This window comes from Taeniopygia guttata, chromosome 1A (genome assembly GCF_048771995.1).
Source record: "Taeniopygia guttata chromosome 1A, bTaeGut7.mat, whole genome shotgun sequence".
Lineage (NCBI taxonomy): Eukaryota > Metazoa > Chordata > Aves > Passeriformes > Estrildidae > Taeniopygia > Taeniopygia guttata.
This window is the reverse complement of record NC_133025.1, coordinates 67568233-67591664: the sequence shown is the minus strand read 5'-3', so window position 1 is coordinate 67591664 and position 23432 is coordinate 67568233. Positions and strand designations below refer to the sequence as shown.

At 39.4% G+C, this 23432-nt stretch overlaps 1 long non-coding RNA gene across 1 annotated transcript; it reads right to left on the bottom strand.

Moving 5' to 3' along the window:
• Window positions 1–6282: 6282 nt before the first annotated feature.
• LOC121469213 (uncharacterized) lies at window positions 6283–8242 on the bottom strand. Its single transcript, XR_005979157.2, has 3 exons — window positions 8017–8242; window positions 6548–6621; window positions 6283–6384 (listed from the first exon to the last, which is right to left on the bottom strand). It is a non-coding gene; the product is annotated as an uncharacterized lncRNA (long non-coding RNA).
• Window positions 8243–23432: the final 15190 nt, after the last annotated feature.

Sequence of the window (23432 nt, the reverse complement as noted above, 5' to 3'; positions counted from 1 at the left end):
TGATTAGAGAATGTGCTGGTCACCTGAAATTCTACATTCACATACACTTGCTTAGTTCTGATTGAATAATTATTCATTAGCTGAGGGTGCTAATTAATAATGCTGATATCAATTTTTTAGTTAGATAGTTCCTGCCACAGACCTCAGAATTGCCTCACAAAACGCCAGCAGACTCAACAAGCTTTTTCTTCCCTACAGAAAGAAGATATAGATTAATTTTGATGAGATAGATTAATTTCCATCCAGTTTTCAGATAAAAAATATGTAATGCCCAAGTTCCTAATTGCTTCAGCCTATGACAGATGTGGCAGGTCTACAACTGCATTTCTTAATTTTGCCTTAAGGCACCCCAGTCCCCGTGGTAATGTCAGCATGGAACACACATACTACCAAATCAAAGAAGGCCTTCCCTGAGCTTGTTACAGGTAAGGAACAGCTAACAACAATTAAAAGGGAGATTAAGCTCTATGGTTGTTATGATCATTAGTCAGCCAGTGATGGATTTCCTACTGAGGTGGTCACAGCTATTTGCTCAGCTCAGAGATTCTGAGGAAGAACTTGCCTACCACAGCACACCTTCTGCTTTCTTGAACAGAAAAGGCTGGGGCATAGAAAAAGTATTTGGGAGAACTCCAGTCTGGAGGTCACTGCCTTTTATCAGAGCTGGATGATTGAGAGGTCTTTGAGAGCACTATGCTTTAAGGGCCATCCTACCATCAGCTTCTTTAGCTGAACTTAATTTTCCCTTAGTTCTAGAGCTGAGCAAAATCACATGGCAGAATCATATGTTACAGCCATATGGCATAGTAATTTTTACACAGATAGCAGCAACAAGCTGATACTCTGTGTATTCTGGCATATTTACAGCCTTGGTATAATGATGCAGGACAGCAGTAGCCTCCAGAGCGGGGACATGAGATGCAGTCCAGTGAAGTACAGGCACAGAATGGTGCTAAAGATTTCAGGGTCATAAACCATTCACCCAGTGAATGAGCTAGGCAGAGCTTATTTTATATTAATTAGATAATTTGGAGTGTGAATATTTGTGTATTGTCACTGTACTACAACTAATTAACTGTGTGTTGTGTATTAGTTAGCATGTTAAGATTTTAATTAGACAAAAAAATAAAATCTTGGCTTGTGTGTTCTTCCTTCGCCAATAACAAGACTTTGCCCATGAAACTCTCTCCATCAGTCCTTCATGTTCTTCCTTTCTTTTAGTTTGTGATGCCCCAAAACTTTTCCTACTCCTTTGTAAGAGCACTTACTGACACAGTGATGGTCCCAAATAATTTTTCTCCTCTCTAGGGGCAGTAAGAGGCCATTTGACCCCCAAAGATCAAAGGTGTGTTCTTCAAGACAGACAGCCCCTGCCCTCAATGTGCACACTGTGCACATGAGAGCTCAGCTCCCTTCCACTCCCCTGTGAATCCAGGGAGCACCAGCACTTCTCCTCCCCTCCACGACCCTCCACACAAGGGGGTGATGAGGGGAAGGGGCACTGGGTGGGGAAAAGCCACCATGGCACATTGCAGGTGACAGGCACATTGGCAGAAAGGGTCGCAAGAAGTGCCTCCTGCGTCCTGCTCCATTGGCACTTCTGCACCCAGCCACCACGGAAAACTGGAGAAACCTGAGCTGCCCTCCCCTCCTGACCCCTGCCAGGGGTACTTTCCAATGAGCTGAAGGAAGAAATTGAGCTTACACACGATGATAGTCACCCTGTTTGCTTACAGAAACATTTTCCCACACCTTCGTGGATTCAGTTTTAATAAGGGGGGATTTTTATGGTTGGAACTTGTCCTCAGGCATGTATAGGTGTCCAGTGCTTAGCACAGCCAGGGCTCTGTGCTGAGAAAAACCTCTGTGTCCTACCAAATTAGGCAAAACTGTGACAAAAATAATGTCAGTCCTTCCTCTTTACATGAGCTTATGCTAAAAGAATAAACAAGTGCTCGGCCAAGAGAAGAATTTCTTCTTCCTTTGGAGTGGTGTCAGCCAGCAGAATTCACCACTCCAAAGAGCACCCGGACTGCTGTTGAATTTAAAAAAGGGGGCTTGAATGGTCTCGATCAGGCGATGCTTGTGGCTGGTGCAGCTGTAAGGAGACAAAAGGAAAAACTGAGAAGGACTGAAACTCTTATAGAATGACACGGATGATTTAACTCCCAGAATGAGCAAGCTAAGGACTGGGAATCCACTCATGATGCAGATATTTCTGGACTGTAAGAAAAGTAGGAAGAGAAGGAATCACCAAGTAAAATAAACAAACTAACAGTTACTGGAAATAACAGAATAGATAATCTGGAAAATTCCCTGGGAGGACTGAAGAGCTTTCAGCTTCCCAACTCTAAGGCAGGGATACATGCCAGGAACTTACACTGCAGGCATTGATAGCCTACCTGATCTATCAGGAGTATTTCAAACATTTGTAAACCCATAGTATTTGTAGATTTCCAGGATCTGAAGAAAATGTTACAGGTTTGCAACTGATTTTTCCTTGCACTTAAAGCTTGGGGGGTGTATTTCTATTGTTTTGATGGAGGCGAGAAAAGTGAACTTCAGATGTTTGAAGCATCTGTCCTCCTCCTCAGTCTGAGAACAAAAGCAAAGCAAACACAAATGAGATTTAGCACATACACCCACCAGAGAGGACTACAGCCAGCTTTGCATTCCTCTCTTATTCTCTGCCTTCAAATTCTACCCTCCCTTCTGGAGAAGTGAATTGTTACTTACAGGAGAGTGAGACACAGTGAAGATTTACTTAGGTATAATTACAAAACACTCTGAGATCTCGAGATGAGAAGTTTGCTAAAACTGAATCCAAAGTCCTCTGAAGTCCAGAAGGATATCTCTAATTTATGGGACAATGGAGCAAGCCCATATATACTGCAAAGGAACTACTGAACTTTACAGAGTAAATGGCTGTGGCAAAGGATAAGTCAGAGTGTGCACAGCACTGTAAAACCAGAATGAATTGTCCTTTCACGTGTGTTTGCATTGTATTATTTCAAAGATATATTCTTGTTATCCCCATCTAAGTTATAGGCTGTTAAATTATCAGCACGGAGACTGCAACAACTGAAAACAAACCAGGAGCAATGGTTTGAGCTTCCCTGTCTGTGAGAGCAGGGCAAATGACACAGGCTGTTTTTCAGTGCTGAGTTGAACATAACATATATAACATGTGACAGCAGCCCCAATCAAATCACTGTAGCACAGAGACAACGCTCCCCCAGTGTCAGGCTCTCTGTGCTGAGAGCAACTTACCATTAATTTTCCTCATTTGTGAGGTAGATGCTAGAGCAGTTGTGAAGGAGTACAAAAGATTTGTGCTAAATGAAAAATTCTCTGGTGTGCTTCATTTAATATGTTTCTCCCAGGAAGCACAGGCAGAGGCAGTTTGAGAGCTGATTCCTTAGGGGATAGACAGACAGACACGTTCTGTTCCTCCGTGTTGTCAGCATTCTCCATTTACTCACAACTGACCACACACAATAGATCAGATTGTCCTCACAGGGACACAAGAATTTTCATTTCAAGAATTTTCATTTCAACGCTGTGTGTAGCTCCGCCGAGGAGGTATTGACCAAAAAAGTGGGAAGTTTTAAAGAAAATGTTGTTATGAGTGAATTTTCTCTTTAATGGGGTTAACTCCCATTGGCCACTGGCATGACAAGCACTGGCACACCCTCCTGTGCATGAGTGGAGTGAGCTTTCCTGCTTCAGGCAGATATGAGCTCCTGCAGCTCAGACTGTGGGCTCTTTCCTCCAGATAGCAGCTTGCCCAGGGCACTGACTCCAGCTGATGGCCACTCATGGCCAAAGCTGAGATTTGATGGACCTGATTCTTGTTTACTCTGCTACAGATAGCAGTGTACTTAAATATCTGCATTTACTTGTATGAGTATTTTGCTTATTTGTTTACACTTATTTTAAAGCCCTGAAAAACTGCAAGAATTGGAGTAAAAGAGGTTGTACCATAAATGAGAGCTAGCAAAATGAAGTTGGCTCAGGCTGCTAAATGACTCCTACAGTTGAGTTTTCAGTATCTCCAAGAGAATTCCACTACCTACCTGTGTCTGTGTCCCTGTGATGACTAACTTCGTGGCAGTTTTATTTTTCACTTCTGTATGGCCATACTGCTCTGGTGTTCAGGGCCCCAAAACCAGACACCCTGCTCCAGATATACTGCTGGAGAAATGGAATCATTCCTAGTGATCAGCAGGTACCTCCTCCCATTTAGTCCCCAGCTTTGTTCCCACCCTTGTATCCCTACAGCCATTTCATGTTTAGTTTTATTTTTCAAACATTGTACATTAAATTCATTTGCTGTTTTGCATTTTGCATTTGATTTTACAGAACTAGGAGTGTGGTCAGTGTGTGTCCATTGCCACAGTCTGGCTGCTGCATAACCTTGCTTTGAGTGTGTTCCAGCATTTCTGTTCTACCAAAGAATATGTAATGTCTACAAAACCTGAGAGTGAGTAAAAGAAAAATAATGAGAAAAAGATCATACATGACACATTCTTCTTAATCACATGCTATAATGATGCCTCAGGTTTCAGCTTTTACATTTTTCAGATTCTGTGCTGCTTTAGTGTGCAGTTCTGAGCTTCATATTAGGGGATGGTGATCTTTCTGCACAGAGCAGGGAGACAAAACAATTCCTTCTCCAGCTGGGGACCAAGGACAAATGATCCAAATCTCAGGCCCAAGAGCACAAACAACGTGGGCTGGAGAGAGAAAAACAAGCAGGATGGGACTGCCTGGGCTAAAGCTGGAATGGGACAATGAACTCCAAGGTGCAAATGGAGCAGAACTGATCCCAGTGAGAGCCCCGGGAGCGCTCGTGCATTTTGGGACCATTTTGGTCCATCTTGGTGCAGCCCTGGCTGGGCTCTTGTGCTGCCCAAGGTGGATCCATGGAGGAGATCCTTTGAATAAATCCCTGCTTTATTCTTTAGCTCCATCTAGCCTCTGTTCTAGGTCAGCTTTGACAAGTCATCAATAATAATGCATCTTAATAATATGATTATTGATTATATCGTGTATTATTATTATTATTAATTATTTATTATTATAGTAGCTATAATATAGTAGTTCTATTTTATAGAACCTATAATCCTACTAAATATCCCAGCAGTGTAAGAAATTAGGTCACAGAAATCTGGGGGAAATTAAAGGATTTTTATTAATGTATCAATTTGTATCAATCTGTTTTGGACTTGGGTTTCACTGACTATTGCATCAATTTAACTGCAACCATTCCAGCTTTTCTATCTATGGGAGTGTCACTGTCTTCTTAGGGAATATAAAGGATTAAATGCATAGTATAGAATGATTCTCTGGGTATGAATAAAATTCCTTTGTTGTCCAGCACAGAAATATTGTTCAAAGTGTGTTTTTTCTAGTGAAAAAAAATACCCATATTTCTGAATAACAGCTATAACAGTGTGAGAGTCTCTTTTAATAGGAGACCTGTTCTTCAACAGGAAGGCTTTCCTCTTATCAATATCTTTTCATAGTTTTATTTTCATATTAGGAAGATGTCATTGCTGCTATTAAACAAGGCTTTATGGGCTAAGGGTTGGAGTTAAGTAAGACAGAAGTTGATTAACTGGTGGCAAGATTGAAGTTTTTTATGCAAATTTCACAATACATTGGAAATAAAAAGCTTACAGTCCCCTATCATCATTTGTCAGCAAGTGATTTCTTATATTTTTCATCCTTATTGATGTATTTCATTGAGTTTACAATGTTATATTGACCTTATCCTGGTTCTAGTCATCAATTTCTATCTTTAGGATATTTAAGGATAGTAAATCTTTAAAGTTATTGCAGTAGACCTTTCTCTTCAGAGGATTTATTATTTTCTACTAGAGGAATGAGATTTTTAATGACCCACATTTTAAATTATTTCTCACTTATAGGCAGTTTTGACCATATAGGAATAAAAATGAAGTACAGGTCTCCCCCTGGGTCCCATGAGGAGAGCAATAACACCTGACTATTTCAGCATTACTGCTTGCATTATCTTAAACTGTGGGAATATGCCAGAGAAATTGCTTTTGATTTCTCATTAAGTTCCATAGATTTTAGTATGCTTTATTTCACCTTGTTGGGACTCATTCTCAGGTTTGGTTTTGGCTTGTTTTATTTGCAACTCTGTATTGATATTTGGGAATAGAAAAAGTTGGCTGTCAGATATGTTTTTATGGGTCATAACAGTGAGTAATTTAGAATTACATTTTTACCAATGAGACAACTTTTGGAGTCATATGAAGAACTGCAGATACTTTAATTTCTTTACCAGCAGCCAACACTTCATTAGCTCAGCTCTTGCATTCTGTGGGTTCTAGGGCTGCATTGTCCCAGCTGCACCTATTACAAAAGGAAGTTTGTCATTAAGTTAGAGATATAAAGCAGAACAGGAGTTATTTAGCTTACAGAGTTATAAAGCCAGAAAGTATCAGGCTTCCAGACTGAAATATTATCTGTACTTTTAGGGCACTATAAGAACAGAGCAGTGAAGTTGAGGAATCACCTCTGCAGCAGAGTCCTGTCAGTGTCAGAAAGTTTTCCTGACTGCTCACACACTTCCCTGTGCAGCAGGGTGTTCTGAGAAAACAGAAGCAAAAAACATGTGCACTTACAAATCAAGATTTATTTTTTCATTTTAAAAACTATGGCAAATTTTACTCACAGTGTTTTTTTCAGTTGGTTCTTTAATGGAATTTTATAAGCATAAAAGGATCATGTGTATTAGCTATCAGTGGGTGTAGGTATATATATCAGCCTCCCAAAGCTGTGAACACTTAAGCGCAAGCTCACTCAAGACAAAACCCCAAATTTTAACCCCCACAGCACTCAGGGTGCAACAGCCAAAGCATGAAAGCTTAACTAGAGAGTTTAGAATATTTGTTTTGCAATTGAATGGTACAATGCAATTTCCAGGTAATTCTGAACACCCACTAGCACATACTTAATATTTGGATCCTACACCCGAGACAGGGGTAAAAAATAAACTACTGTAGCTACAAAAGGATGCTCTAAGACAAGCCACTCAGAATCCTACCACTCTCCTACAACTGTTACCTCCCTCTTCTGAGCAATTTTGGAACCCCAGCTGTTCAGAGGAACAAATCCTTATGCATCCCTGACCTTACTCATGGTCACTTTGGGATCTGTAAAGAGTTCCTCTGTTGAAAATGGAAAGATAGAAACTTCCACAGACACAGGAAGGTTTGATTTGCAGCCTTAGAAGAAGCTTGGATTGACGTAAAAATAAAGTACACAGACATTAAGCAGAAAAATTATAAACTTATATTTCTATAGTTATAAGTACGAATATGCCTTAAATAAGTGAGAAGCTGCATTGATAAGACGGTGAAGGGTTTATAATGTAGGGTGTGATTGTATAGAGTAGCTAAGAGTTTAGAAGCATATGTGTGTATGTGAGATAGCAGCTCATTGGATAAAAGTATCCACATTGCAGCAGAAGTAAGTAAAGGTGATAGGTTAGGAAAAGAAAATAAACTTTGTGGCAACTGTTAATTGGATTAGAAAGTTCTATATTGCCTTGTAACCAAGAACTTGTGGCCATTTTGTGCTATGGCCGACTGCTTGCTCTCTTAAACCTCACAGCCTCTGAGACTGATGTTTATCTGAGCAATAAATCACTTTTAGACTAACTGTGATCCCATCCCTTCATTAAAAGTGACAATAATAATTTTCCTGCTTATCAACTTCCTAGCCTAATGTGTCCCAGGCAGACCTTCAGCTCCTGCTGAGGGCAGCAGAGGTGGAGAATGGGCAGTTGAGGATGGGGTAAGAGGGTGGGTCCCCTTTCTAGGTCTTCAACAGATGTGAGGGTTAAAAAGGAGACAGAGAAACAAAGCAAAGACATGAACATTTGATGTTGGAGAGGAGCCTACTTGTTTTTAATACACCAGAGGAATAGCTGAAGCATGGAACCGCCACGTGTAAAATATGAAGTTTGCTTGCAGAGCTGACCTTGGCAGAAAAGCAACAGAGGCCTGAGAGACGATATCAGTTCTGCGTCCAATTGCTGTGAGGTTGAAAACAAAAGCAAAGCAATGTTACAAGAAAGCTGTCCTCTTTCTCCTCATTTGCAAGGATTTGAAACAGCCCTCCTCTGAAATCAATCTACAAACATATATTCTTACCCACATTAGAAACATGACACATTTTTGCAACAGGATTTATCATCTTGGACCGTACTGAGTGTGAACCAGAACAGTCTCCAAAATGAAATTACTAATTCAACCTATAGATGCTTTAGACCATACTGTTTAAATCATTCAGTCGAAAAATTTCCTGGATCTCATAAAGAATATTAAACTTCATTTGGCCACATATTGAAACAATAAAAAATATTTCAAAACAACCAAAACAGCGTAGATGGGTAAGGTATGGGTCTGTTCCTTTGTCTAAACAAAAAATCAAATGTATGTACAACAAATGTAGTTTTGAAAATATAAAACAATTCTATGTTGTCCTCATACAATATACCTTGCAGTATCTTACAAATATAATTTGATTATACTCAAAACTATATTCATTGTAAAAAATAGAGAGACAGATAACACACTTCCCTAAGACAGTTATTCCTGCTGTAAAAATAAATGAATATACCATATGCAAAATTCCTGTCTGGTGTGGTGTCTGTATTCAGGTATGTGCTGTGACAGATTTTGGGATGAAATTCCTCTATTGATTTTATAACCTCCTTTGCCAAAACACACCATAAATATCAATATATTCTGCCACTTTTTCCTCATTAATCTTTCAACACAAGCAAGCCATTAATGAGGCACAGTGAGAACTTAACCTGACCTAGCACAAGCTGGTGGCTCCCAAGCACAGTATGTGACCTAGCTGGAACAGGCAGGGCCATTTGATACCAAACTCCAGGGAGATAACGCTACCCCAGAAGCCTGAACACAAGAATGGTGTTTTTAGTTGCAGACCAAGAAGCTGGAGGTTCAGAGTGACCTTGCAGCTCTCTCTGATGCCGTGGCAAAGGCAGCAGCTTCACCAGAACATCTTCTTCCAGCAGCTGGACCAAACACACTGAGCCAGAGTGGGGAGAAAATACAGGAGGATGGACAATTACCCAATGTTCAGGCACACTGGTACTGCCTTTGCTGTTCTTTTGAAATGTTATTTATTCTTCTGTATCAGTTTAGTATGGAAGGTTCCAAGAAATTTATGTCCTTAATTTAACCACAAAACAGAAACAGAATGAACAGAGTCTTCCTGAAGTGGGGGAAATGTGTTGGAGGGATAGGGATTTCTCTTTCTATGTGCATTAAGTAGCTGAGAAATCACCAGCTAGATGTGGTAACCCCACCTGCAGTATCAGGAATTTGCACACTGGATAAGCCTCCTCATAATTTGAAAGTTTTATAACTTTATTAATAACTTTATTCATTATATGCAGATACATGAATACATTTACAGGCTTCAAAATCAGGCTCCCCTTGTGATAAACACTCAATATTCATTTTCACTCCTATTATTTTCCTTTGTGAAGTGCTGAGCTACAAGGGCAGAGATGACACAAACTGTAACAACCTGCTTATAGTCAAATAGAAGGAAATCTAAAGGATCCCATTTTACAGATACTATCTGAAACAGAGAGAGTATGTAATTTGACAAATTACACAGGAAGCACAAGAAAAAGGTGTAAATAAATGGCAGTTCTGCTGACATCTGGTTGAGTCTAAGCAGCCTTCCCCAGCTGTTAGCAGCTGGGTTTGTACTGGCAGCTGGAAACAAAACCTCCTGCCCACCAAGAAATTATCAGGAGTTATGAGTTGATTTCTTATCACAAATTCAATATGGATAAACCATTTATTATTGCTAATGTTATTTGTGTCATCATGGCTCCCAGAGAAGAAAAATCCCATGACACTGAGATCATGGGAAAGGTTGAAAATAACTCTCTTCACCAGTGAATCACAAAACTGGAATCTGCAAAGTGTCTTTGAGGGCAGACCATTTAATATTTAAATTATAAAAAAGTTCTCTCAGAAGAAAAATTGATATCTAGAACAGAGTCTTTCGCAAAATTGTAATATTTATATGCACTATATAATTAAGAATTAAATATATAATAAATAACTACATATAATATAGTTATAATTGTTATATTTTGTAAATATCACAAATTATGCAATCTAGCTAGGAAATAATAAATGAAGACATTTTTAGTTTCACTGTAACTCTGAGCCCATAAGGTGCTCTTGGATTAATAATTTTTTTTTTTTCTGAAGTATCAAATAAAACCATTAAATACTGAAAGTTTGAAAATGAAGCTGCAGCAATTAGTGGTGCTGATTTAATTATTTCAGTGTTTCTGGCCAAACAGGAAGATGGCTATGAAAGCAAGCACCACTGGGGCAAGAAGAGTCTCTGCTTTCCCTCCTAAACAATCATAGAAATATAAACAGGCAAAGTTCTCCTGTTGTCCTACTCCAAGACAGAAAAATAACTGCAAAATAAATGCAATAATAGGTATGGGGTCAGTATTTGGTTGTTTTTGCTCAACATTTCCCTTTTATTTCCTCCTCCTCATTAAAAAAATGAAGCAAACAGGAGGCTGCTGTATGGATCAGAAGATTTTCATGCTGGTACCTGACTCCCAGCATTGCCTCACCACTTGGAACACTCCTGATTGCTTATAAAGGAAAAATAAATCAATTTTTCTGCAAGAGTCCCTTCACACAATGTAGGCACTCTACTGCAAATGTAAATCTTGCATCAAACACTTGCTTGAGCAATCTCAGCATGAATCACCAGCTGCAGGGGATTATCTCCATCAGAATATGGGCAAACCATTTCTTAAGGGAGCTGAATATGTAACATAAATCTTTGTCTGTAATGAAAAATTTACTTTATAATTCAAATCAACTCAGTTCTACTGGAAAAGACGCTTTTCATGAGAAAGGTCTGCAGGTGTATAAAAAATCACTTAAATCTGGGAACTAACTGCATTTATTTCCATCATGTCAGTTAAAAGTATCTCAAAATAAGCAACATAATTTATTTTTTAATTATTGTGCAAGTACTTTTCAATGACAGCAGGTTTGCTCATTCTAGATTGTAAATAAACCTGAGTAATCTTTGCTCACAGTTCTAAGTTTCTGATATTTAAAAAAAAAAAAAAAAAAAAAAAAAAAAAAAGGTGTAGCAGAAATATGAGTGGAACATTCCACAAGGAAAACAGGTAACTCTGGAAAGGAGACAAGGTTTTATGGTTCAGGACTGCTGAGTCTTGAGCTGAGGAGATTACCCAGTAGTGAAGTCCCTCTGCCAAACCCATCTGTCTTCAGCCTTCGTGTATTTTGTCCTGGACACTCTGAGCTGCTTTTGAGAGCATGCAGCTCTTTAGCTATAGTGCAGATAGCGATGCTCTGCCAATAGTAAAGAGATTAAAACTTGCTGATGGCTTTGAAGATTAGGATCTGACCCTCAAATTGGCAGACAGAGTAGACCTGAAGCTAAAAAGATCAGACACAAAATATCTGCAGCACTAAATCCCCCTGAAAATAAGACATTGCATTCTTCAGCAGTAAGCCCTGGTGTTGTCTTTACCTTTGGACAACCATGGTAACTGATGGGCTGCTGTAGCCAGGATCTCTTCTGGCAGGATACCAGGAAATGGGATCAAGATTAAGGATGAGATTTGGCCATGCTGCTTCTGAACTTAATAAATTGGCTGATATTTCTGATCACATCAACATCTGGATGGAAGGAAGAAAATATATTCTAACTGCACTGATAGCTCTGGGAGGCAGCTACTGTTATTTTGGCATGGCACACCATTAATCTGAATAACTGGTTCTTCATTCAAGCATTAAATACTGTGGAATTTTTGATGCCGAGTCCTTCTGTGGAAAATTACATATCCAAACAATTATACTTGATGTATAGTTGGTATCACTCCATTTTCCCCAAGTGGTATCATGTAACTACTGAAGCAGGATTTCTGTCCAGGGCAACTTGGCAGGAAAGGAATTCTTGCTCCTTACTGATCTCACAATGCTTTAGATAGGGCGTGCTGGTTTTGGCTGGGGTAGAGTTAATTTTCTTCCCAGTGGCTGGTGAGGGGCTGTGTTTTGGATTTGGGCTGGAAACAGTGTTGATAACAGAGAGATGTTTTTGTTATTGCTGAGCAGAGCTAGCACAGAGCCAAGGACGAGTGAGAGGCTGCGTGGTGCTTGGTGCCTGCCTGGGTTTAAACCATGACAGAGGAAGTGACTGACTCCCATGTAGCACTGAGTGGCCAAATTGTTCATTAGCCTGTTCCACTTTGTGTTGTAAATGGGTTTTCTGCATCAATGGTTAGAAATTCCATCAAAATGCCATCAAAACTTTGAATATTCACACAGAGTTTCTATCCTGTGCCACAGGAAAGTCTTGCCCTTTTTGTGCATTGTTGCTCTCTGTTATCTTAATAAAATCCAGTTAATCCAGCAATAAAAACATTTGCAAGCCTTACTACTTCCTGAGAACGATTTTTGTCTAAAAACAGAGGGATGAAATAGTGTGATAAATGGGTAGGCTTCCAATATACACTGTTATCTTTATGCTCCTGTTGCTTCCATGAAATTCATGGTGGACTTATTTCTCCGAAGGAAGCTTGTGATTTCCATAATTAAATATATTCTTCTTTGGCAGTCAGAAGCCACTCCAGGTTAGTTTTGCAGATTGTCATGTTGTGGAGCCCAAATGTGACAGGTTTGTTGTATGTGTCTGTCCCTGGGAGTGGCGATATTGTCTGTAAGACAGGATACAGCAGTCAACCCACACATGACTGCTAGGGTTGGATTGCAGTAGGTTTCATTTCTGCTTTCATTGCACCATCTTTTCTTCAATTCACTGAGTTTTATGTGAGTAAACTTATGTGATTTATGTGTATGAGTAAATAATTTATGTGTTTATGAGTAAATTTATGAGACTAAATCTGAGTGTTTAAATCTACATCAGAAAGCTTGTGGAAATAGAAGTAAGTGTCCAATCTACTTTCTCTATAACTTTACAAATGCCCAGTAGATTAACTGGAAACAAGTGGTAATTCCAATTACCACTAGAAATAGTCTTGATTTTTTAAGTCCCTGCTCAGTAATCATATCCAAGACTCATATTTATTTTTTAAGTTTTCCAAATTATTTGGAATTATTTTAATTAATTCAAATCTAATTTTAATTAGAAATATCTTAACTGCCAGGAGCAGCTACATGTCTATTGGGAAGCACCTAATGTACGTGGAATTTCTGTAGAAGGGATAATAGCATAGAAACTTTCTTCAACCCTGGATGGAGTATAATACAATAAAATCTTTTGGTAGAGTAATGCATTTGTAATGAAATTAGAAACATTACTGTCAAATCTCCACTCAGAGGAGGTATCAGAGCAGCAAGAGCAGGACTGCAAGACCCCACATTTCCCCGCTGTACCCCAGCAATGACTTTAGTCCTGTTTCTTTGCCTTTCTGTCTTAACTCTTATCCAAGATTGCCCACAAAACTCCCAGATAAAATGAGGGAGGTGGACAAAAAAAAAAAAAAAAAAAGGCTCGCTGGCTCACTGAGTAAATGCCACCCAATCAAAGAGGTCACTGCTGTGCAACCACTGCTAATGGCCCGTTCTTCTCAGTCCATTTGCTTCTCCTTGGAGCTGATGGAAGATGCTGCTGGCAGGTTGTTGGAGGCTGCTTCAGAACTCTGAGCTTACAGATGCCTTTGGGCATTTCCAACCAGCACCTGTGAAATGCAAAACCAACAAGAAGAGAAGAAAAGACCTGAGGGAAGATAAAATTTAGATCCTGACGTTTCTGGTCTCTGCTCTTGGGTTGGTGGTTCAGGAAAAGCTGTTTAATAAGTAAGAGGTAGGCAGCTCACAAACACAGTGCTGGGAAAGCCACTGAATGACTGGAATGATTTTTTTTTTTTTTTTGTATGATAATGCAGAAATTACGAAGAAAAGTAGGCAAAGGACATTTGAGATGACCCTCTATATGAAAATATCAAAGGAACATCAGAAATTCCCATGAAGACACACCATTATTTGCATCATTTGTGCCACAGAAGCTGACCTCATCTTTTAAAGAAAGTGACTTTTATTGCCTCCTTCTACTGACTGTACTAACACTTGGATAGCTGGCAGTGATACAAAAAAGTCCAAATCTGAGCTAGGCCAGAGGGTATGGCAAAACCCAGGAAAAAATAGCATTCACATGTCATCCTCACTCCAGAGTTGTTCTTCTTGCAGAGTATTAAAAAAGGGATCCACAAATTTTCTTCATCAGTTGTAACAGTGGCTGCCAATGGCAGTGCCAGATCTCATTTTATTTTGCATTTTTGTGCCACAAATGTATGTCCTACACTTCAGGAAATTTCACACTATACATGCAAAACATGGGCTGAAAAATCACTTCCCCCATTCTGCCCCATAATAGTCAGAAAAATCTGCTGTTTAACCAGAGAAAAATTTCCACTCCTGATTGATTCTTAGGTCTGTTTAGCTGATTATAATTCCCCAACCTACCCTTATGTGATTCACACCCATACATCTGCTCTAGCTTCAGCATATAATTGTTATTCCATACAGACAGCCCAGTATTTATTCAAACAAGGGTGCTCTTGTGCATTTCTCCTTTTTTTAGTTTCTCTAAAAAGAGTAAATCGGTCACGATACATTACATTGTATGTGTGTGTTTGTGTGGGGGAATAAAAACTAATTTTATCATCCTCTCAAAGGCAGCAGTTGATTACCAAGATAGAATAAATAAAAGAAGTATGTTAAATGGAGTACTGTACATTTACATGAGAGACAGGGCATTCCAGCTTTCTCTAAAATACTGTGGCTAGTTAAAAAAAGATCATGGTTTCTGTTATTTTGCTTTCTATATTATAAAACAAGTATCTGCTGTCTTGCAGATTTGTTGCTGCAGTACAAAAAATCTAGGCCATGACTCCATGACACTGCAAATCTTTGACTCCAATGTTATCATTTTGTTCTGGGAGAAGCAAAGAAGATGCTGGTGGAAAAAGCAAGTTGGTACTGCTTGGATTATCTTCATAAAAGAAGCTGAAATGAGTTTAAAAACATTTGTGCTCTGCCAGAGTCAGCTGATTTGGCTCTCAGGAGTTTGTATGAACTGTTGGTTCATGGGTTTTTTGGCTTGTGCCTGTGTTAGGACTTGAGAGAGTTCAATGAACCCAGATCTCAAAGCAAAAATATTTAACCTTCATTTTCTAGTGGAAATGGGGTTTAAAAGCTAACTTTAGTTTTCTGGAAAATATTTTAGAAGTAATCTTAGGCTCATTTAACTTGTTTTGTGAAAACAACCCAAATATAGACTTGAAGAGTTGAAAGTTTGGCTTTTTGCTTAATGCATTATACAAGTAGGGATTGACTTGTAAAACATTTTGCAACTACAAGCTTAAAGCCAATCATGTGGTATCTGCATGTGGAATCGAGCTACTTTCAGTAATATCCGTTAAGATAAAAGCACAGCACTGGGTTTTTTTTTGTAGAAGCATGAATATTCTCAGCAAAAGAATTAATAGAGGTTTCATCTTGAAACCTTTGTGCTTCCTATCACTGTTTTCCACGGTACTTGCAGTCAGATTAAGAGCCTATGAAAGCATTGCTTGTTTTTATCGACTCAATCTCATTATAGCTCTGAACAAACATCCAGTAACTGTGTTTCACTTCAGACTCACTTCAGTCAGCAGTGCTGGGGATCTGACAGATAGATGTTGATCTGACAGCTGTTTAACGGAATGTGTAGGATAAATCTATTTTTTTTTTCAGTAGAACGAAATAAATGTACTAATACATAACTTCAAAACTTTCTGCCAACGTATTTTAACTCTCACAAGAAGAAGGAAGATTGTGCAGAGTGTGAGAGTCAATTGTGTTTGGCCTCTCCTGTGATGCTGTCAATAGGAGGGCTTTGACAAAATAACTGATAGCAGGTTTTGGTCTTTCAAGTTGGCACATATTTGTCGAATGATCTACAGATGGAAACCTCTGTAGCTCTTGCCAGCTGTAGTAATAGCCCGTTTCCACGTGCTGGGCAAATTTTTAATAGATTTTCTTTTTTTTTTTTTTTTTTTTTTTTTTTTTTTGACTGTTACACAATGTAACCTGCAGTTAAATTACTCATATCTTTTCAGTAGGTTACCAGCCATTACTTTCCAAACTCTTGCTCCCATTTCCCACTTCACATATGATTCGTTGTTCAGAGCCTCGAATAAGTGAGATACTAGAAGCATATTTTTGATTATAGGACTATATTCACATTAATTATTTTAAAGCATATTATTTATATAAAAAAATATAAAGTTGAAAATCCCAGATATGCTACTGTCATACAGAGCTTTGCCTGTAATTTGTTTGCAGCTGTCAACCCTTAAGTGGTCACAGTGTTCAAGGGATTTGCAGGAGTTGTTGAGTGTTACTTGCTCTGTAAAATGATTTTTTTTCTTGGTCAGAAAAATTCCTTCCCAAAAACCTGTGCTTGATAAAATACCCACAAGAGGTCCTCCTTACTTTAGTAAATCAAGCGTGCCCCAGCTATCTCAGGGAACGTCTCTGAAACGGCGGAATTCATGCTTCCTTTGGATTTACTGTCCCCACAAAGATGTAAATCACGAGGACAAAAATCGAGGTAAAAGATTAGTTATAAAACCGGGGTGGGGAGAGAGATGACAAGATGACAAGCAGGACTAGAGAATGTTACTATCAGAACTGGCTATCTCTGCTCCAATACTCTTACAATAATTCCTGGGATATGCTCCTATCATATGCTCAGAGCCAAGTACTCAGTTTCCATAGAAATGCAGCACTTTGAGATAAGGCCTAAGATTAACTGCTTAATGACTTTTCCTTACAGTGGCCCAATACTTATGCCCTTGGAATAGGCTTTGTTGTTAAACTTCAAAGGCTCTTGATGGGTCTGGGGCTGCTTTGGGAACTTGTTGATTTCTCCTTGCTTCATGCTCAGCCAGCAGATGAACCTCTAACTAAAAGCAAAGAGTATTTTCACCTGGAATCAAGCAGCAGGGGTGTCTACAGATTATTTCTTTTTCTATTTTTACCTGGTCTGAGAGCCAGCCACTTCTAACCAAAACCTAAACTGCTCTGTCATATGAAGGTATTTATATATCTGTATTAAATGCTATATAAAACCTGGGTCACACCGACATCCACATGCAAATAAGGTTCTAGTTTTTAGCATCCAAAATGGCAGGTGACCCATTACTATTAAAGACCGGATTGGACAAGGCTGTGAGATGAACTAAAGCCTCCTTCCACCTTGCCAAGCTGTCATCATCAAGAAACAAAAGAAAAGAAACATGAAATACACTTTTGGGAAACCTAGTCTGTATGTTACATACCATAGAGACATGGATGCGCAGCACTAAATGGGAAAGTGTCACAGAAACCCAACTGGCAAATAACTTCATTATACTAACGAATTTTCCAAATATCTGTATAAGCATCTTGAACAAGAGTAATGAGGGTACTCCTATCTTTTCAACTCACTCCACCATTAAATATTTTCAGTTCCTTCCAGTTGTAATTGTTATGCATCTTGGGACAATAATCTTTGTTCCCAAAATTTCAGTAATAATAAAAAAAAACCCCTTTGCAAATCTTTGTCTTCTGTCTCCTCTGTGTAAAAGCATGGCCACCATCTTCTACCATTGGTGCTATTAATTTCTTTCAAAGTTTGATCATGGCAAAAGTCCAAAACCCCACAACTGTAGTTACTCCAAGCATAATACATGAGCCAAATTAATCCATGATCTAATAGTGATGACATTGGTGGATTCAGTCCAGAGACAAATGTAGCTTAAAGTTGTTTTGAAATGGAACATATTCTCAAGTCTCAGAAGAGCAACAGTATTTCTTTAAAAGTTGAGATCTTTATGGCCTGAGGATGGAGACAATAATATGAATTGCTGTTTATGCAAAGAAATTTTATACAATCTAGTATTTTTTCCAAATAACACAAATATATGTCACATATGAGTAGTTTTTCTTACCTTTTTCTTGCTATCCTCTATTTTTCTGGTGTGCCTAAAAGGGATGCACAGTCTAGTACATAGTAATTTCCCTCATTAAAAAAAAAAAAAAAAATTATTTTTTCAAAACTAAATTATTGTGCAAGTTGTAGCAGAAAAACATTATTGTGTTCCTGGTCTCTACAGTGCCAGACTTGCTTTCATAAACCAGCAAACATCACATTGCCTGGTGAAGAGATGCTCACTGTCAAGTTACAAACTAAGTGTTATTTATTAGAAATTAGAGTATTTTATACTACTACTATTATTGGTTCAAAACTGCACTTGCAAGTGACTGCTAAAAAGCAGAATCTGAAGAAAATCTGCATGATTGTTCAAAAAGTGATTAGAAAAGGTCTATCAATAAGCCTGACTGATGTTACCTGGATTATTTTTTGTCATTTCAGCAAAGCTTTTACCCCTGAAAACAAGGGAAAATCCCAATGTCCTTTCTATGTCAAATCAGTTCAAGTGTTCCTGGGATAGTAGGACTGTCTGCTGTGGCTGATTTTAAGAGGCTGATGTTTGAATTAGTCTTTTAGAACAGCAAGTATAAACATCTTGCATTGTGAAAAACATCTTACAAGTGAAAACATCAAAGCAGACTACAATTATGAACCAGCTCAGCTAAAGCTCATTCCTGTAAATTTGTCTTGCTGTTTCTTAAAGTACAGTAAGCTCACAGAGAGGTATTACAGTTGTGATGATCCTTAGAGAATAAGAATTTTGCTAAGCTGTTTCCTGGAAAGCAAGCAAACTGACAGGCAATTTTAATTCTCCTTGAGCAGAGCTTTACAATTGGATTTGGTTTTATTATGAATTGAAATTCTTTTTGCAGAGGTAAATGTTTATTTAGCTAGCTGGAGATACCAAGTGGGAACAATCCGAGGCTGGAAAAGAAGCAGCAAAATAATATTATGAATGTTTTGACTTTACATTCTTTTATTTCCTTTAGCAACACTATGTTCTGAAGACATTTGGATAGAAACTGGGGAATCATTTCCTTTTCATCTCTCCTCTCTATCTGGCCAAAATTACCAACTGTTACCTCTCAAAAGACAGAAAGGGACCTGAAGACTGAGAAACAGAGAAGCCATAATGGCAGAGATAAAACAATTTGAAATATACCTTATTGATTTTATCACTCTGTGGTTGGTGCATGATCTGAATGGGCCGGATCCCTGCCCTCCAGACAGATGGAAAGGATCCTGACAATGTTAGGAACAATGTTCTACTCATAAGAGTAAATTGTTCTGAGATCCTGGCACTAACATGGTGGTTGAAGAAGTGATCTTATATGTGACCTCACCAGAAGAGACAGGAAAAAGGTACAAATGCAACTGTGAGGTACACAATAATAAATCTCCCGCTTCGCCTCCTGTCCAGCTTCCATTTCTGCTGCTAAACCACTTCTCCTCCTTGCTGCTGCCTCAAACTCCTCTTCACACTCTTCCCTGTTCTGTACATCCCATTTCGCAATCTCCTTGGCCTTCATCACATACATAAACTGTTCTACCAAACATGCACTACCAAGAAAAGGAAATGGATCCCCAGTTCCTACCCAAATGTTCTCAGGATATGCTGCAGTAGACTGTCCTGCCACAGACACCCACCCACAGAAGAGTGTCTGTGGTCCTGCACTCACATTCCTTAGATGAATGCTAAAAGAAGCTGCAGGAAACTAGAAAAAATATCACTTGCTGTGAAAAGCTGATGTAGAAAGGACTCCTTGACTAGAGGCACACTGATGTATTATTTGTGAAATATGATTACATCTGCCTTTTATCTTTCATCTTGTTACTCAGTGATAATTGACTGCTCAAGGCTGGCACTCATTTTTAATTATCCCCCGATGGAAACCCAGCAACACGCTCTGCAATTGCTCTCACATATCTGCATGCAGCATCTGTAACACATCATCCTTCAGTAAACAGCAAGTCCTCTTCTTTTTCTTTCTTTCTTTTTTTCCCCTCTAAATTAGCTGTACAGATTAGAGCAGGGCATTTCTTAAAAAAAAAAACCCTCCAAAACCCAAAAAACCGAAAACAGGTAGAGAACACCAGTGTGCCCACAGACTACACTGAATATTTCACCATTTGTTAAAATAACACATATTTGAGGTCTACCCTGCTACTGTATCTTGGAGATTTCCATTTACCTATATAGCTAATTAATTTTAGAGATTAAGCACTTAATAACTTCTTGAGTGCTGTGTCCACACAGCTGCCAGGAACAAGCTGAAATAACCATCACTAGGTCACCTCTCAGTAGGAACTCTGTTAGAGCGCCTGTACTAATAAATATGTAAGGAGCTCCACTCAGTGGCGAGACACTGCATTTCCAACCCTGAAATATGCAAGAGAAGAAAGGAGTCTTTGGAAATGTAAATATGTATAATTAACACACCTATTTAATTGACTCTCTGCATTATTCATTGTAATCATAGCACCAGAATCATAACGTTTCACTAGGATAGCTTTATTTATTGTCAGCAACATTTCTGAGCTAATTCAATCACTGGAACGTGATACATAGTTGCCATTTTTATAACAATAAAACTCAGCAGTACGTCTTTCTTTTTTTTCTTTATTTTAAGCTTGCTAAACTTCTATTTGTAAGTAATAACTTTTTTTGATCTTCCCTTCTTTTTCTTGTACCAATAAAGTCTTTTTCTTTTTCAAGAAAGACTTTCTAGACTTTCTTGGAAAACTGAAGCCTATTTCACAGTTCCTACCCCCTCTAAAAAATTCTGTTTTAAGCAAAGTACCTACAGAGGGTTGTGCCCTCTGAGGACACAGAATTAGTGTATTTAAAAAAAAAAAACATTTTCAGACTGTGGGGAATAAACTATTTCAATGGAGGTGCTACCAGGGAGAAGGTGTGAGACCGCTGCTAAAAAAACAGTCTGATTGAATCCTGAGTTAGGCCTAGCACAAGCTTTGGAGACTTTAAGAAAAAATGTAGGCAGGTTTCTTTACAGAATTAATTCCATATGTTCTTAGTCATATTTTCCAATACCCTGTAGCTCTGCTTGGCCTAGTGGGATGCCTAGATTTTATAGGTTTTCCCACATCCATAATTTTTCTCCTTTTCTGATTTTCAGCTACTTACTAGCTAATTTGAAATATTTTTGGCTTTTTCTGCCTATTATGGATTTTGTGTCTTCCCATTCTTTCTGTTTCTCAACTCTGATTTCTAAGCCGGTAATTTAAACTTAATACAAAGTTTTTCTTTATACTATCCCTTAGGATCATTTTTTTCCACTGAAAAAGTTGACAACATCAGTTACCAGGAGGGTTTTTAAAAATGTAAACCCAAACAGCATTTCTAGCAGGGAGACATAGCCCTACGGTTAGATAAGATTTTGTAAAATGTAAATGCAGAAGCAATAAAACTTTGCATGGAAAAAATCCAGAAAATCTTAAAGACACTGGAAAGGTCCACGTGGCAACCTGTGGCTCTGAATGGAAAAACTGTTGATCTGTGATACAGAGTCAGTATGCCTGAAAATGAGTCATGAAGTTACAAAATCTTTAGGAGCTACTTCTGAGAACCCTGGGATGAGAAATAAAATACCAGAAGAATGTGAAACACTGTGCCTATCTTTTAAATAAAAAGCTGTGGAAGTCTGCAGTTAGCTCCAGCTTCAATTTTCAGTTAATGGTTTAAATACTTTTCCTAGTTGTAAGGCTTAAGAGAAAAAGGAGATGATTAACTGCTAATCGTTCTCATTCTAGGTTAAGAGAAACACCACTCCACTCATCTTTGAGTAAGGGTGGTGACACATTTACAAGTGCCATCCTTAGAAGCTTCTGAGGACAAGTCCAGACAGCACCATCAGCTTGTCTTCAACATAAATATGTCCAACCAGGCGGGTGCTGCTATTTTCCCCTGAAATCCTCACATCCTTCAGGGCTTTTCCATCGCCTTTCTGGTGATCCAGTTCTGGCCCCTCACTTTGGGAAGGATGTTGAGATGCTTGAGTGCATCCAGAGGAGGCAACAAGGCCAGAGAGGCTGTGAACACAAACCCTGTGAGGAATGACTGAGGGAGCTGGGGATGTTCAGCCTCGAGAAAAGGAAACTCAGCGTGACCTTATCGCTCTCTACAACTCCCTGAAAGGTGGTTGTAGTCAGGTGGGGTTGGTCTCTTTCACCTGGCAGCACTGACCGAACCACAGGACACAGTCTTTAGCTGCACCAAGGTAAATATAGGCTGGATATTTGGAAAAAGTTTTTCACATAAAGAGTGATAAAGTTCTGGAAATGGCCTGCCCGGGGAGGTGGTGGAGTCACCATTCCTGGATGTGTTTAAAAACAGATTGGATGTGGCACTTGGTGCCATGGTTTAGTTGAGGTATAGGGGCTGGGTTGGATTTGATGATCTTAAGATCTCTTCCAACCTGGTCATTCTGTGAATTCTGTGAAAGGAACAAGGAGATGTCTTTACAAACAAACTGTGGGCCTGATGGTAGACAAGGTCAGATACTGAGAGGTGAAAGAAGCAGTGCAAGGGCAAACATAAATTTCACTAATTGACAGAGACTGCTACTCACTCAAGCCTGCGCTAAACCTCTGGATTTAGAGAAAAAGAACACAAGGAAAAAAGAAAAGGGGGGCCTACACATTAGAAAGGGGTCTGTATTAAGAGATTTGGGAAGTCTGTACCTCTCAAGTACTTCAGACAAAGGGGGAAGAGAGAGGGAAACACAGCCTGGAAATTAGGATAAAAAGGAGGCTGCGTCCTCTAACAATTTGAGAGACCTCATGGGAAATGCCCATGGCCTCTCCCTTTATTCGAATAAAGTTACAGGACTCCTCTGCCTCCTCTTTGGACACACCTGTGGTGTGTGTGGATTAATTTTCCTGACAGGACGAACGGGACGGTGATGAAGTCGCTATTCCCTCGGGAAGTGGGATGGTGGATGAACGGGACGGGGACGTGGCCGCTATTCCCTGAAGGAGCGGGATGAAGGGATTAACGAGACGGCGAGGAGCTCGCTGCTCCCTGAAGGAGCGGGATGGTGGCTGAACGGGATAGCGAGGAGCTAGCTAATTCCCTCATGGAGCGGGATGAGGGATGCAAAGGCCGGCGAGGAGCTCGCTGTTACCTCATGGAGCGGGATGAGGGATGACCGGGACGGGGATAAACCCGCTGCTTCCTCAGGGACCGGGATGAGGGATGCAAAGGCCGGCGAGGAGCTCGCTGTTACCTCAGGGAGCGGGATGAGGGATGAACGGGACGGGGATAAACCCGCTGCTTCCTCAGGGACCGGGATGGTGGCTGAAGGAGATAATGAGGAGCTCGCTAATTCCCTCGTGGAGCG